Source organism: Danio aesculapii, unplaced genomic scaffold (assembly GCF_903798145.1).
Source record: "Danio aesculapii unplaced genomic scaffold, fDanAes4.1, whole genome shotgun sequence".
NCBI classification, from domain to species: Eukaryota; Metazoa; Chordata; class Actinopteri; order Cypriniformes; family Danionidae; genus Danio; species Danio aesculapii.
Genome location: NW_026613829.1, coordinates 5001 through 15000, shown reverse-complemented (window position 1 = coordinate 15000; position 10000 = coordinate 5001). Strand labels below are relative to the sequence as shown.

The following is a 10000-nucleotide window of genomic DNA, read 5'->3' as shown; positions in this document are numbered from 1 at the left end:
ATATATATTTTTTTTGCTTGTTCAAACTACTTACTTAAAATGAGCTGAATCAACACAACTCTTGAGATTTCATTGGGACAACTCAACTTTTCTATGTTCAATCCACATAAATTTGTTAAAAGTGTGAAGTTAACTTAATCGATTTGTGTGGAACGCTGCATTGTTTACAGTGTATGAGGAGTATTCAGAAAGAGTGAATCACCGTCTGACAGGACTCGCTCTGTGTTTGAGCAGATCAGAGAGATGTTCACCACTGCTGATAGACTCGCTGACCTTCATTCATTTTCCTTCAGCTTAGTCCCTTTATTAATCTGGGGTCGCCACAGTGGAATGAACCGCCAACTTATCCAGCATATGTTTCATGCAGCGGATGCCCTTCCAGCTGCAACCCAGTACTGGGAAACACCTAAACACTACAGCCAATTTAGCTTACCCAATTCACCTGTACCACATGTTTGGACTGTGGGGGAAACCGGAGCACCCGGAGGAAACCCACGCCAACACGGGGAGAACATGCAAACTCCACACAGAAACACCAACTGACCCAGCCGAGGCTTAAACCAGTGACCTTCTTGCTGTGAGGCAAACGTGCTACCCACTGCGCCACCGTGCAGCTCACTGACTGATCTTAAACATCATCTAATCAAAGGTAAACCAAATCTTCTGTTTGCAATTAATTACTGAAGGTTTAATGAGGTATTTATAGAGTATTATCACGGTATTGAGCTAAGCTGATACACTTTAATATATATATACACATGTTCAGAGTCAATAAATAAATGAAATTGCAGGAGGAGGATGCTAAAGTTCAACACTTTACAATAAACACACACTCAAGAGTTCACACTAGCTGATGATTGATTATAAAGCGTGTTTGGCATGCTGTCTCAGGGCTTCCTCCTGTTTGCAGGGTGAGAGGGGAGTTTGAGCTGAGGTAGATCTGGAGAACTCCCCTGCTGTAGTAGCTGATGAACAGACAGTGATCGCTCTTAAGAGATAACTACTGACTAGGAGCATGTCTATGGTGCTGATTTGGATTAGTCAATTCACTTAAGCTGCATGTTTTTGGATGGTGGGGGGAAACCGGGGAACCCGGGGGAAACCCACGTGAGCACTAGGAGACCGTGTAAACTCCACATAGAAAACGTCGGCTGGCTTGGTAAGGACTAGAACCAGTGACGTTCTTGCTGTGGGGGACAGTGCTAACCACTGGGCCACCGTGCCACCCGTCTAGGAAAGCAGGAGGAGTAGGGGTGGAAGGGGGGCTTTTTCAAGATGAAGATGGCTGTGATATGGAACTGAGGGTGTTTATAGTGGCTTAAGAATCATCTGACTGGTCAATCATGTATTGGGTAATGCAGGACCAACTGTGTTCCAGCATAAGCACGTGCTCCTCTCCAAATTAGCTTATAAATAAACACTGACTGGTAAACATTAATGCATTAAAATCAACAGTGAGGAAAGCAGATTACTATTGCTCTAATACATGAAATAAGTCATTTAAACAAGTACTTACAGGGAGGAGGAGACTTTATTGAGGACAGTGTAGGACAACTCAGCAGTGAACTCAATGATCTAGAAGGATCTGAACCCAAATATCTGTCTGAGACACAGATCTTTATGTTAGTGACAGCTAGGACTGTGCTAGATGACAATACATATGATATTGATGAAAACAAAATTCCATCATATCATATTAAGCTGTCTTTAATTCTGTGGTGTCAGAAAATCCACTGTTTACAGTAATCAGGGCTCCATGATGAGGATGGACCCGGCCGGGTGACAGTACTGGCTCATCACTGAATTTATCAATTGGCCGTTCTTCAACATGTGCAAGTGCTGAGTTCTGTTGGTCATATTTGCAGATCTTAATGGGGAATTCTGATGTTGTGACTGTCTCTGGTTTTCTGATGACCTGCTTACACCTTCCTGCAGCTGGAATCTGATGCATTCACACACTGCACACAGAAGAGCGAGCGAGCACCGGCAGACAGCTGATAATAAAGGATTCCTCCACTCCTGTATTCAATCTGTTCGCAGGGTTTCAGCGTTTTATTTGCTGTTTGACACGTTGTTTTGCTACGGTTTAAGACAGAGTGTTTCTCATTATGCCATCTTCTTTTAATCAAGATTCATTAACTGGTGGGCGTTTATTGGCGTGTTCGTGGCATGATCTATGCAGTTTTAGCTATATTAGTTTGTGTTGTTTACACAGCGGATGTTCATTCATTCATTCATTCATTCATTTTCTTTTCAACGTAGTCTATTTATTAATCTGGAGTCGCTACAGTGGAATAAACCACCAACTACTGTTTTACACAGCGGATGCCCTTTCAGCTGCAACCCAGTACTGGGAAACACCCATACACTTCCATTCTCACACACACACACACACACACATACACTACGGCCAATTTAGGCGACCCAATTCCCCTATAGCGCATGTGTTTGGACTGTGGGGGAAACCGGATCACACGAACGAAACCCACGCCAACACAGGGAGAACATGCAAACTCCACACAGAAACACCAACTGACCCAGCCGGGACTCGAACCAGAGACCTTCTTGCTGTGAGGCGACAGTGCTAACCACTGTACCACCGTGACACCCACAGCAGATGTTACATGCTTAAATGCATCAGCTTGTGGTACATGACTATACAAGTCTTTTTGTTATTGTGTGTTAGAGATAAGTCTGGGACTGGTGTAAAACTTGGTTCTGAAATGAAAGCATCAGAGTTTATCATTCATTACAGTTTTTAATGATGTGCGACTCACATTTACAGGTGAAAATCAGATCTGCCTGTGCACACTGCGGACACAAGGACACGCTCTTGATTCATATTTACTTAACTTCCACATGTGAATGAGACCTGAATCTGATCTGAGTAAATCAAAATCCATCTGATTTTTTGCTTCTTACATCTACATGGATCTGTGCGTGCCACATGGGAGAAAATAACTCAGAACTGGGTCACTGGAAGCATGCAGAGTAAACTCAGCCAAAAGCAATGTTAGCGCACCCAAAGTCCTGCAGTTTCAGGAGCTCAATATAACAATACTCTGTCGTTTTGTAAGAGGCAGTAGTAGCCACATTCACTTTGTGAAGTCTGATAAACTGACCTCAAGAGGATCACGCGATATTATTGATCGCAGCTGGTCTCTCATCCACAATTATTGGCAAACCAATCAGATGAATCCAAACCTACAATAAATAGCCCACCATGTTACTCCCCTTATCTTCCTTTTTGAAAGATTCACTACGTCCACCCCATCTCCCCCTTTTCCTCCTTTACCAGGGGGAGCTCTCGAGAACTACCTGATCTCGTACCCTCTTACATGCTCATTGACCAGACAGGAGCCCTGGGCTCAATTATCTCTGAGCTCAGGATGCCAAACCTATTATTATCAAGCAATATCTAAGTGTGAACTCTTGAAAAAAAATGATTGAACAGATTATTAATATCGGATCAAAGAACATTTCATTTGTTGGTGCCAATAGCCTTGTGTTTAAGTGCACTTAACATATAGCACTGTGGTGTTCACAATGACCAGAGTTTAATTCCCAACTCGAGGTCAAGTCAAGTCGAGCTTTATTGTCTTTCTGCTACATGAGTGACATACAGAAGAACGAAACGTCTCACAGGACAACAGTGCTACATAAATTAACCATAAATACACACACAACCCTGGACATAAGAGCTATTTAAAAACAGCTATGTTCAGCTATGGTCAGTTGGCGTTTCTGTGTGGAGTTTGCATGTTCTCCCTGGATTTGCGTGGGTTTCCTCCGGGTGCTCCGGTTTCCCCCACAGTCCAAAGACATGCGGTACAGGTGAATTGGGAAGGCTAAACTGGCCGTAGTGTATGAGTGTGAGTGAGTGTGTATGGGTGTTTACCAGAGATGGGTTGCGGCTGGAAAGGCATCCGCTGTGTTAAACATGTGCTGGATAAGTTGGCGGTTCATTCCGCTGTGGCGACCCCAGATTAATAAAAGGGACTAAGCCGAAAAGAAAAAGAATGAATGAATGAAAAGTAGAAGAGTTAATTAAGATGGAAGCGAGCCGGCAGCATGATCGTGGTATATTTATAGTAAACTTTATTTTCATTATTGAGTCCTGGTAAGATGGAGTTTAGATAAAGTGTCAGGTGCATAAGAGAGAAGAGTGTTTCTACAGGTGGTTTGTCAAAGCCACTCACCTGAATGAAGCACATTTTGAAATGCACAGTGTTTCCAAGAGACGAGGAGTGATGAAGAAAGTATCTATAGTGAAACCTGGTACTTCCTGGTGGAGGTGCGCTTCCCTCTCTCTGTTCCTGACATTTTCCTGTCTATAATCTCCCTTTTCCTGTCTATTAAAGGTGGAAAACACCCAAACAATTATTATATAAAAAAGAGAACACTGCACTTAGCTCAAACTGGAGTGATGGAATCATTGGTTCAGGTCAGGGGTCTCCAATCTCGCTCCCCGCTGTGCCTGATGAGTTTAGCCTCAACACACCTGCCTGGATGTCTCTAATATACATACTGAGACCTTGATTGGCTTATTCAGGTGTGAGTGATGAGGTTTGGAGCTAAAGTCTGCAGGACATCGGCCGTCCAGGAAGACATTCGCTGACCCCTGGTTGAGAATTGAATGGAATCTAAAATCTCACTGATGAATGAATATACCTACTCAGGATAATTACTAACTCTATTTTAAACTAATACGGTGTAACCTTTATCAAGACTCTTCATTTATGTATAGTTAACAAATGTATAGTTATCAATTTCACTCAGCAAACTTGGAACTTTGAGGTGTGATCCAGTGGATTTAATTAAACAGACGCAATCTGTAGATCCAGCACTCATCCACAACCGAACTCTGATGATCTCCAGCTTAGGCTGTGGATTCTCCAATATTCTGTTCTCATCATGTTGCAGTCGGTGAGTTTTCCTCCTGGCTGGCTCGCCACATTGTCCGATTTTGCTGTATTTAGTCAAACCATTCTTGAGTGGCTCGTCTGTGTATTAGATGACTCTAATACATGACATGAGAAAGAACTGTAAATGTAGCCTTACTCTACAGAGATAATGGACAAAAGGCCTGATTATTCACAGAATGTTCAATGCTGTAGGCCAGATTAACATGGACACGTGCTGTGATGAGCAAATACAACAATCTGAATATCCTTGAAAGACACTTTGAGACAGTTTGAAGAATTTCACAATATTGTGCATGTTCATTATCACAATACACTGAATTATTGAATACCAGCCTCAGTCTATTCTAGAGCCTAGCCGCAATACTGCTCTAGTTACTATATGAGAGCTCCAGCTTTACTCTGGAAGTCAAACTCACAGGTGACGGAGCTGATGTGGTCCACACTGGGCTCGTTCATCACCTGCGGGTGTGTGTTGGCCTGTGGGTGTGTGTTGGCCTGTGGAAACATCTCTGAGTGCAGGACTCAATGTGTGAGTCTGCAGATCTGTGGTGTGGAGCGTCTGCTATGCTGAGCTCCAGGATGGTGAATCTCCTCAGTAACTTGCGGCAAAGTGCGCTCTAGGCTTTGGCTGCAGCTCTGTGGGCCCCGATGCTGTAAGTGCGCTCTGGACTCTAGCTGCAGTTCTGCTCCTGTGGGGCCCCGGACCGGTGCTGTGGAAGGCAGACTGCTCCTCTTCTGATAGTAACCCTCAGTGGAGCACCGGCTGGGCAGCTTTGACACCGCTGGACACTCCTGCAGATCAGGATCACCCACAGAAGCTGATGGAGACTCGCAGCTCCTGCAGGGTCTGGGGGAGTAAAGCAGTGGCAGCAGGAGATTACAGCAGAGTTTCTGAGGAGATCTGTGCTCCACCGCAGATTCAGTCTCACTATGGTTTGGCTGACGGAGGCCATGCGCTGGGTTCTGTTGTGCAGACTGAGAGGTCGCTTATAGGCTGGAGGAGGCCTGTGGTCTGCTAGATAGATGCTGACCATGCACATCCAGACCTCCCCCCCAGACCTCCATCACTCCCCCTGGATCTCCACAGGGCCTGCAGACTCTCTCTGTCCCCCAGATATCTGGCCAGCTCCACTGCACTGTGTTCTGCTGGTCGATCTGCAGTCCTAATCGCGCAGCAGAAACTCCACCATGTCTGTGTTTTGGATCACAGCGGCGTTCACGAGTGCACTGTTTCCCCAGTGGTCGACGTCTATGGGTCAGCATCGCTCCGCTGCAGCAGCTGCAAGTCTCCAGGTGTCTGTTTACACAGGTGTAGCTGAGGGTGGAGCGGCGCTGGAGGCCCGCTGGAGCACACTGACGCCCACTGACCCCCCATGCTTGAGCACAGACCCACAGACTTGCATCAGTCCTGCAGAAACACAGCAGAAATCAGCAGCGTCTGCACTCCTCCATCATCTCTCTTCCATCATCTCTCCATCCAGCATCTCTCCATCCAGAGCCCCCAGGGTTCAGCGGGTAGGGTGAAGCTGCTCTGTGAAGATGGAGATCTGCGTGGGTGTCTTTACGCTCCCACAGCTCCAGCATGTATGTTTCTGGCTGGAGATGGAGATCTGCGTGTGCTCTATACTGTAAATACAGTGAGTCTCCAGGACAACAGCGCTCTCATGAGCACACACTATTGTTGACGAGTGTGTGTGTGTGTGTGTGTGTGTGTGTGTGTGTGTGTGTGTGTGTGTGTGTGTGTGTGTGTTAATGAGCTGATTGTCATGTAGACGCCGACTGAACACACGTGCTGATTACTGCAGGAGATTATTGATGATCTGAGCAGCTTTAACCACCAACACACTGAATCCAGCTTACTCAGAGCTGCACGCCACTGCTGCAGACTCTGGGCTGAACAACACTATGGTTCACTTGAGTTCAGGGTATCGCTATTCAAATGGACAGTTATTACAGAAAATCAATTAAGAGTTTTTAAAGAGTGTTTATTTACATCCTGCAGACATGAAAAGGACTTTTCATTTGGACATTGAATAGAGGATGCACATTATCGATATCTTCAAACCGCCTCTGCTGATGTTGATGTATGTATTTGCTTGTGTGTTTTTCTGAGACGTGTTCATTTACAGTAAGGGTTTATTCCCCATACGTGTTAGCTTCTCCCAATAAACCAGACCTGATTTTGTGACCTCTACTGATTGTTCCTATATAAAGCTAACATTTCCCCTTTATTTTGCTTTAGTTTAACACAGCAGCTGCTGGTTATATTGGTCACAGGCAGCATTAAGTCCCAGTGGGAGGCTGAGGGGGCGATACTGTAAAGAGAAGCAGATACTGAATGAAGCTCTGCATGATCGCGGTCACGGTCATTAAACGAATCCCTTTTCACTTATTTTGATGGATATATCAAACAAGACTAAGCATTTATCACACAACATCAGCTTATTTGTGTGTTTATTCCTTTTCCAAGTCTAAAGTGAATCAGTGGTGTTAGCAGGCGGGTATTAGGACCTGCGGGAGGCTGCAGCGCTACACAAGCCACTGTTTATCCTAATGAGGGATATTATTATTGTACACTGAGTTATTCTGTACTCACATTCACAGATTCAAGATGATAATCCAAAACAGCTCATCTAAATGACAGATAAAACTCACCCCAGATTACTGATTTTACTGCTCGCTTCAGCATGCCTTCCAGTCAGCCATGCCCACCTATTTACATGTGGCAGAACACACTCAATAAAAACTACAGATTACTAACTACAGTGGGCAAAGATTATGTTTTTAAAATGTAGATTAATCTCACTGTAATCTTGTATTAATCTCGATTAAAATGGCTCATTTGAATTCTGCCGAAGGCATTCAGAATATGTGTGCTACCCGAATAATGACTAAAAGTCTTTGAGAACGGGTTTCTCAAGCCAGGTGGCGCATTAGACCAGGGGCTCATCTCCTGTTTCCTAAATGCATCACAAACTGCTGGAGAAACTGTTCTACTGTGGTCATTGGTGATGTTCAGTAAGATGTGCTTGTGTTTACTGTTTATTCAGTTAAACATCAATGTTGAACTGTAGGTCTACATCAGCTCCAAACAGCCATTTCTGATGACCTTAATCAGGCTAAAGTCATCACTGAACTGAACAGAAATGGAATATAGACATGTGGAGTCTGCAGATATTAGAGGCATTACTGAAGTAAACACCGCCATCAAACTATTACCGTCATGTTGGACTTTAAGCCATGAAATGTTCATGAGTGAATGTGAAACTGCCGAACTGTAGTTAGAGTCAAGCAAAATTACAGGAAACTCTTGCATGAGAGCACTTCACGTAAACACCTTCATTATATTATTGTCTATTAAGGTAAATAACTAGACTACAGATGTCCATGTAAGCGTAGTCAGTCGTGTCTTCAAAGTAAGCCAAAGATCCAGAAGGGCCTCCTGCTGATTTGATTCAGAAGGGCACTTGTTTGTCAGACGGCTCACGGGTTTTCATTCACCGTCATTCATTTTTAAAAAGCACCCGGTCTAGTTTATTTGTATATGTTGTACTCGAACTCATAAACTCTACAGGTGCCTAGTTAGACTCACTCTAGTGAACTGCAGCCATGTTAGCACGTCACGTTTGATGTGGTCACTTCACAGTAGGAATACACACAGGTTTGAAGACTCGTTCTCGCCCCCTACAGTGCAATTTAGTCAGGTATACATCTGCGCTAAAATATCAAGGTGTAAGTCATCATAGCTTGCGTAATCAGCGCCAATAGCCTAGAGGTTAGAGCGTCGATAGATAACACCAAGGTGCTCACAGCGACCCAAGTTCGATTCCCGGCTCGAGGTTCTTTGCCAGTCATTCCTCTATCTCTGCTCCCCACACTATCCTGTCTCTAATCTCCACTGTCCTATCAATAAAGCTGAAAACCCCTAAAAAATAATTATAAAATAAAAATCGTAGCTTGCGTAGAGTAGACCCAGCTCCCAACCCAACTTTAAGAATATATTAGCGGTGATATTTTTTTAATTGCGCGATGAGAGTCTCACGTTAACGCAGCATGCCCACCACTAATATATACACATTTCATGGTCGACAATTTATTCTGTGGTTTATGAATAAAGCTTTTCTGCACACACACACACACACACGCACGCACGCACGCACACACACACACACACACACACACAGAAACTGATTATACGCAATAATCAGGCACGCAACACGTTTAATTTAACACCTGGGATAATTTATTGGTACACATACTATAAAACAGTATTAAAGTAGCAGGATAACAACAGAGTTCTTTGAGTATTTTCATTGCTAGAAGTTTGACAATTACTATATATATATATATATATGAATAGAAAAGCACTCAGAGCATGGTCCATCGAGTAGCTACAGAAAGCTCAGGAGACAAACAAATAGAAATACAAAGCGACACTTCTGCAAAAATAATCTGCTTTTCCCGCAAACTATAATATCAGAGCCAACGTCTACGTGAGAGTCGCACAACAGAAAACATTCAGCTAGTGCAAAAAGCTTCTAAGAAACCAAACGTCTTCTTCAGCTACTCACTAGAATATATTAATATATGCATCTTTATATAAATAAACCCTTATTTTGGCATTTATGATTGTAAAACAATTAAACGTCCTACCTGACAATAGTGGCACATTAGTAAGCGATGGAGTTTTAAAGCACTTTGCTTTCACACAGATATGTGGGCACCGCCGGACACGCCAAAACCAGAATAAAACGGGAAAGCCGGACCACCGATACACAGATATACTCCCAAACGCTCCGTCTCCCACAGAAACAAACAACACAAGATGAAGCGGTCCAGCTGACGGCCGGCTAAAACGCTGCACCCCTGAAATAAAAACACATTCAGCTTAAAATGAGGTCTTAAAAAGGAGGAGGTGAAGGCGTACAGCAGGACGACAGGCCTACATTCTCACTGTACGGGGGAAAGCTAGTGCTCTGCTACATAGTCAAAGATCCGCTGCTCACATGTAAAGTGCTCAGGACTGCTGGATATTGTGCTGACCACATGAACTACTCTGATCGGTCCGTCCGCCG

At 44.0% G+C, this 10000-nt stretch overlaps 1 protein-coding gene across 2 annotated transcripts in view; it reads right to left on the bottom strand.

Annotated features, from left to right (window-relative positions):
* Window positions 1-9145: 9145 nt before the first annotated feature.
* LOC130220435 (1-phosphatidylinositol 4,5-bisphosphate phosphodiesterase beta-4-like) overlaps window positions 9146-10000 on the bottom strand; it is a 5223-nt gene continuing 4368 nt past the window's right edge. For both annotated transcript variants that reach the window (XM_056452725.1, XM_056452724.1), the window contains one exon: window positions 9146-10000. This exon is cut by the window's right edge and continues 345 nt beyond it. The gene's annotated coding sequence lies outside the window, so the exon portion shown is untranslated.